Raw genomic sequence first — 6,312 nt, forward strand, 5'->3', positions numbered from 1 at the left:
ACCTCTGCGCATGCGCACCCCCGGAACGAAGTCCGACTGCGCCTGGGCCGCTTGTCTCCCGGGAAGGTGGCGTGGGGAACTTAAAAACATATTTCGTGGCTACGGGAACTGAGGCTCGAGCAAATCCTAGGGTTCCAGAAAGACAGCAGCCAGGATGTCAGACCCCTTCCCCGGCCAGGGGGTCCCCGCGAACGGGCTGCCCTTCCCCCCGTATTGTGGAGACACCCACTGCGACCCACGCAGTCCCTTGATCGCGGAGTTGTTGCTGTGGGGGAGCTGGTCGCGGATCAAATAAAAAGCTGTAAGGTGCTCAGTGGATAGAGCATCGGTCTGCGGAATGAAGTTCGAGTTTGATCAAGGGCACCTGCCCGGGTTGCGACTGCGGGCTCGGTCCCCAGTAGGGGGCGTGTAGGAGGCAAAGGATGAATGATTTTTATCATTGATGTTTCTATCTCTCTCTCCCTCTCCCTCTCGAAAGAAAGAAAGAAAGAAAGAAAGAAAGAAAGAAAGAAAGAAAGAAAGAAAGAAAGAAAGAAAGAAAGAAAGAAAGAAAGAAAGAAAGAAAGAAAGAAAGAAAGAAAGAAAAGGGAGGGAGGGAGGGAGGGAGGAAGGAAGGAAGGAAGGAAGGAAGGAAGGAAGGAAGGAAGGGAGGGAGGGAGGGAGCTGTCAGTAGTAGGGGCCAAGCAGTGCCAGCGCTGCCCCAGGGGAGGCCGCTGAGTCAAGGTCCAGGTGACAAGAAGAGGGAGCCCCCTCCTCCAGGAAGCCTCCCTGGGCAGATCAGAAGGGAGGCGAGGAGCATCATGGTACTCTCTGTTTTCTCCAGATTCAGGGCCTGGCTGTGGCCCCCATTCGGGACCTTACTCTGGCATCCCACCGACCATAGTCCCACCCCCACCCTACCCTCGCCTACTACTACCTGGGCTCCTCCCTCCCCCCCACCTTCCTGCTGCAAAGGTTCCCCCAATCAAGAAGCGCTGAGGAGATTGCTGGGGGTCTCTTCAGCCTTGTGCCCTGAGTATTGTAGAGGGTGCAAAGAGCCATCACCTGGGCCCTGGCCCAGGGGCCTGCCTGTGTTTCTGGCCTGGCAGAGGGTGGGGATCTCCTGTCCCCCTTCTGCCCACCTTGCTCCCCTGCTCCCCTTGGGCAGGGCCCCCTCACTGGGACCTCAGCAGCTTCTAGGGGCTGCCCATATTTAACAGGGATTCCTCCTGCCCCAAACACTGATGACCTCCTCTCCTGAGAGGCTGTGGGCTCTTGGCCTTATGAGCCAGACCCGCTGGTCCCGCTCAGGAGTCCAGCCTCCTCCAGACCTCACCACCTATGTGTTCTGGACCTTGCCTTTGCCTCTGACTCCCAACATCATAAACACTCCAAGATTGTTCATGCAAAGTGCCTCCAGGGGTCCATACCTCCAAGGTGGGGCACAGAACCTTCAGGTGGTGCTGGCTCCCAGCCTGGGAGAGCTGACCCATGGCCAGTCGTCTGCAAGTGCTCAGGACTTTCAACACCTGCTCATGTGTCCTTAGGAAGGTCCTTTAAAAAATTTATTTTTAAACCCACACCGGAGGATATTTCCCCCATCAATTTTTAGAGAGTGGAAGGGAGGGAGAGAAACATTGATCGGTTGCCTTCCACACACAGCCTGACCAGGGCTGGGGATTGAACCCGCAACCCAGATACGTGCCCCTAACCGGGAATCAAACAAACCTTCGACCCTTTGGTGCACAGGACTGACACTCTAGTCACTTAGCCACACTGGTCAGGGCTAAAATTATTCTAATTGTGAGAAATATAAACAGGAAGGAGCATGCGAAAGATACAGTTTAAAAAAGAACAATATGGCTTCCTGTGTTAAGGAATTTACCTTCCTCCATCTTCAGGCCATATAGGTATGGGGATCCCAGCTGTGACTAGCAGATCTGCCAGGGAGCCAGAAAGTGCCAGGCAGTTACCTAGGGAAACTGAGGCCCTGGTGCTTTCCTGAGGTTATGTTGGGGCCATAGCTCCTCTTCCCTGGGATTCTGGGGATAGACATCCTGGATGCCCACTGAGTGGAGTGCGGCCCAACTTTGGCCAGGAAGGCATGAGGTGAGCTGACTAGAGGGCTGCCAGCCTGAGATCCTCCAGGGTCAGGCTAAAGTATCCCGTGCCCAGATCCTCACTCCAGCCTGCCCACGTGGGGGAGGGGAGGTGGCTGGGGTTGAACTCCTCCCCTCTGGAAGTCCCTGAACTTACTATGCAGGTGTGCTGAACATTAAGCCCCCCAAGGAAGGCGGCTGAAAGGATGGAAGGACAGTTAGAACAAAGGGGCAGGAAAGAGAGGGAGCAGGAAATGTTCATACTCTCCAGGACCCAAGTTGGCAGGCACCTCTGCATCTTCGTGTGCAGCACCTGTGAAGTGGGCAGTGTTCACCACGGGCTAATGACTCAGAGGGGTAAGTCCACGCAAGGTCACACGGCTAGGGTTGAGCCTCTGGAACTCACTCTGCCCTCAGCATGCCTGTTTTTTTTTTTTAATTACTTTATTGATTAAGGTATCACATATTTGTCATCAACCCCCCCCCCATTCCCATCCCAAACCCGCCCACACGCATGCCCCCCTCCCCCTGTTGTCCGTGATCACTGGTTAGGCTCATATGCAAGCACACAAGTCCTTTGGTTGATCTATCTCCCTTGTCCCCACCCTCCCCTACCTTCCCTCTGAGGTCTGACAGTCTGATCAATGCTGTTCTTGTTCTTCAGTCCATGTTGTTCATCTTTTCCCCTATCAGCATGCCTGTTGACACACCTTTGCTCTTCCTCTGCTCCCCCCACACCCCCAGGCTCTCAAGACACTAAAGCTTCGGTGTTTCTGCAGGCTGCAATGTTATCTCCCCAGTGACAGGGAGCTCACTCCTTAGTCAATATACTGAACATTCAGCACCTAGCTGCACAGCGTTATCCTCTTGAAAGGGTCCCTGGTTGGAGGGGGAAAAGCAGGTTCTCTGGCTCCCTGTGCTCTGCCACATGCTCCTGGCTCCATGGGGCTGGCCTCTATGGGCCCCCTGAGCCCAGAGGGGACCCTGAGACTGGTTTCTGTGCAGACAGGGGTGGGTGTGGAGAGGCCCCTACCCTTCTGTCTGCTGGGCCCTGCTCCCTTATTCTCTTCCAGGCCCATTCCCAAAGCAGGCCCTCCTGCATGCCCCTCCTGATGCAAGCTGCGGGAATTATTACGGCTGTTCTGACAGCACAGATCTCATGAGGGGGCCTGGAGAGCCCCCATACCCACACCAAATTCCCCGCCCCAACCCAGGTAGCCCTGCTCCTTGGCCTAACCTGGAGTCTGGGGCCAGCCAGGCCTTGACTCCTGTTGCTCTAGTCATGCACCTGCCTCAGTTTCCCCATCTCATGCCAGCCCCTCCCTCCCTGCATCCCTCTTATGATCCCTTGGCCCTGGCCCAGCTCATGGAGCTCCTTTCCATCCCCGAGACAGGCCAGGACCATTCCCTGAGGGTCCTGCCCCCTCTCCTGTGATGCTGTTCAGGGTGGGCAGCTCCGCTGGGATTTCCCAGGCACTGTGGCTGTCCCTGGAAGGCCAACTCCACAGGGCAAGGATGTTTCCTGCCTAGTTCTCAGGCTCCCTCCATACCTGGTGGACAGCAGGTGAGGCAAGTATGGGATGCCCTACCCAGTGGGGCTCATACAGGGATGCTGAAAACAGGTCTTTGCTCTTAGGAAGACTCTGACTGACATTGAGCATTTCCTTCCATTTGGAATGTAGGCAACATTCCCTAACACTGTGTGCACAGGACCTATGACTGTGCCAGCAACAGAAACATCAGATATGCTCATGTCACATCATGGCTGTTGCAAGAACTATGAAATATGATTTTTTCCTCCCCACTCAGCTGAAATTATGAGGTTGTCAGCTGGCTTTGTCACCTCCAGGGCTAATACCTGAGGTTGACATCCATAACAGATGGCACCCTGTGTCCCATTCTGCGCAGCACTTCCATGTTTCCTGGCCTTAAGGGGGTGCAAGTGGAACGCAGTCAGCTGGACACACTGGAGGTGTGCAGTCTGGAAAGTTCTGATCACACTTGGTGCATCTCAGGATCCTCGCCCCCATCCAGGTGATAGAAACCTGTCACCCCTTAAGTCACATCTTGCAATAGACACAGCTTTTGATGACTGGATCTGTTTTTCTGAAATGGCGTGATTTATTTTAGGCAGTGATACATCCTTCTTCTGCAAAAGGGTCCCATCTTTGCCAGTCTGCTAGGGGAGTCCTGGATGCACACACGGCCTCCTTATTCTGTACACCCCCAACAGTGGCCCCCAACACCTGCTGGGTCCAAACACTCCCTCCCCGCCGGGACTTTGGCGAGTAGTCTGCCTGCACCCAGTGCAGCCCCTGCCACTGGCCTCTCTTCACGGTGGTTAGGGTGGAGTTTCTGGGAAGAAAATATCAATAGGGAAAGGGGGAGCCAGTTTTGTCACTCAGGCTGTGTGGGTCCCAAGCTGCAGCTCATCCCAGCCACCTGGGATGTCACTTAACCTCTGACCCCTCTGCCTGTTTCCAGTCAGTTGGCTGTATTAAGGTTATCTGGAAAAAGACCAATAGGGTGTGTGCAGACATATATGAGACAAGGTTGACCTTGGGAATTGGCTCATGTGGTTATGGGGGCCAAGAAGTCCCACGACCGGACATTTGCAGGCTGGAGACAGAGGAGAGGGGATGGGTGAGGCAGTCTCAGTCTGAGGATGGGAGAACCAGGAGCTCTGAAGTCTGAGGGCAGGCAAAATGGACATCCTTGAGGCAGACGTCCAGAGAGTGAATTCGCCCTTCCTCTACCATTTTGTTCTGCACAGGCCCACCTTCTTTTGTGAGGGCCATCTTCTTCCTTCAGGGCAACTTTTCAAATGTCAGTCTCATCTGGGACACCCTCACAGACGTTCAGAAATGATGCTTTACCCATCTGGCCCTCCCTCAGCCAGCCAAGTTGACACATAACACTAACCATGTCAGCAGTGCTAGGTGGGACCTGAGAATTTGCATTTGTAACAGGTTCTCTTGATTCAGATCTTGCTGGCCCAGAGAGCCCTCTGGGTGACATGGGGTGGGGATGATGGACAGCTAGCCTCTTCTGGCCCTGAGGCTCTAAGTTTGGGGGGCTCTGCTGGCGAGTGTCTGTCCATGTATACGTTGTCTTTGTGGATTGGGGTGCAGGTGCTGGCACCTTTGAGGAGTCTGTACTTAGGGAGGGCAGAGTGGGCTCTGGGAGGAGCCCCTGGACACTCCTAGCCCCATCCATACTGAAACCTGGCTCTGTGATCCCGGCTCTGAGATGGAGGGCTTACTGCACTCATTCTGCGGAGGTCACATTCTGGGGCCTTGTCACTTTCCTCTTTCCCAGGCCTCTGGGCGCCCATCGCTTAGTGTTCAGACCTCCAGGCCCACTTTCTCCACAAACCCAGGTCCCAGGAGAGACCAGTCCTTGATCCTGTTCTACTGGGGACAGACCACCTGTCCTAGAGTCTTAGGACCCCCACCTCTTCTACCGCTCACAGAAGAGGAAATCAAGGCCCGAGCACAGGACAGGCTGCCCTGGTGTCCAGTAGGGGCTCTAGCATGGCTGTGGTGAATGGTCAGCTGGGTCCTGGCCACTCTGTGTTTTCCCCTTTAAATTGAGGCATATTTCATATGCAGTGGCATGCACAAGTGTTCAGTGAGCTTTGGAAGCTGGTCACATCTGTGCAAACCCTTGTGAAACCTACATTCCAGCAAATACACAGAACACTTCCATCTGCACGCCTTCGAGGTGCCATGCAGCTCCTGCCAGACATGGCTGGACCCTTCTCAGGCCTGTCATACCCCCTGTCCCCCCCTAATCCCCTTCTAAAACAGCCCTCCCTGCTCTCTCTGTCCCTTGCCCGCTTCCTCCTCTGTTTTATTGTGCTTGTCTGTCTTCTGTCACCTAGCAGGGCCTTTACAGTGGACACCAGACACTCATGATATGCTGTTGATCATTCCGGGGCTTATTGCAGGGAAGGTGACTGGAGGGAGAGCAGGGCAGGTCTCAGGGGGCAGCCAGCAGGGTCAGTGAGGGGCCACGCAGACTGGATGGGAGGCCTCAGGCCCTTGGGGGCCAGCCCGGCTGTGTCCCAGCCAGTGGGGGACAGGTGGGCTTGCTGTTGCCATCTGAGGCACCACTGCCCTTTGGAGCAAGATTGGAGAGGAGTGGTCAGGTGGGGGCGCTCCTGTCCAGGCCACCACCACCTTGGTTGGGAACCCTGGAACTTTAATTAAAACTGGCCTCCTGCCTGACCCCA

The sequence above is a fragment of the Eptesicus fuscus genome, chromosome 6 (assembly GCF_027574615.1).
Source record: "Eptesicus fuscus isolate TK198812 chromosome 6, DD_ASM_mEF_20220401, whole genome shotgun sequence".
Taxonomy (NCBI): Eukaryota; Metazoa; Chordata; class Mammalia; order Chiroptera; family Vespertilionidae; genus Eptesicus; species Eptesicus fuscus.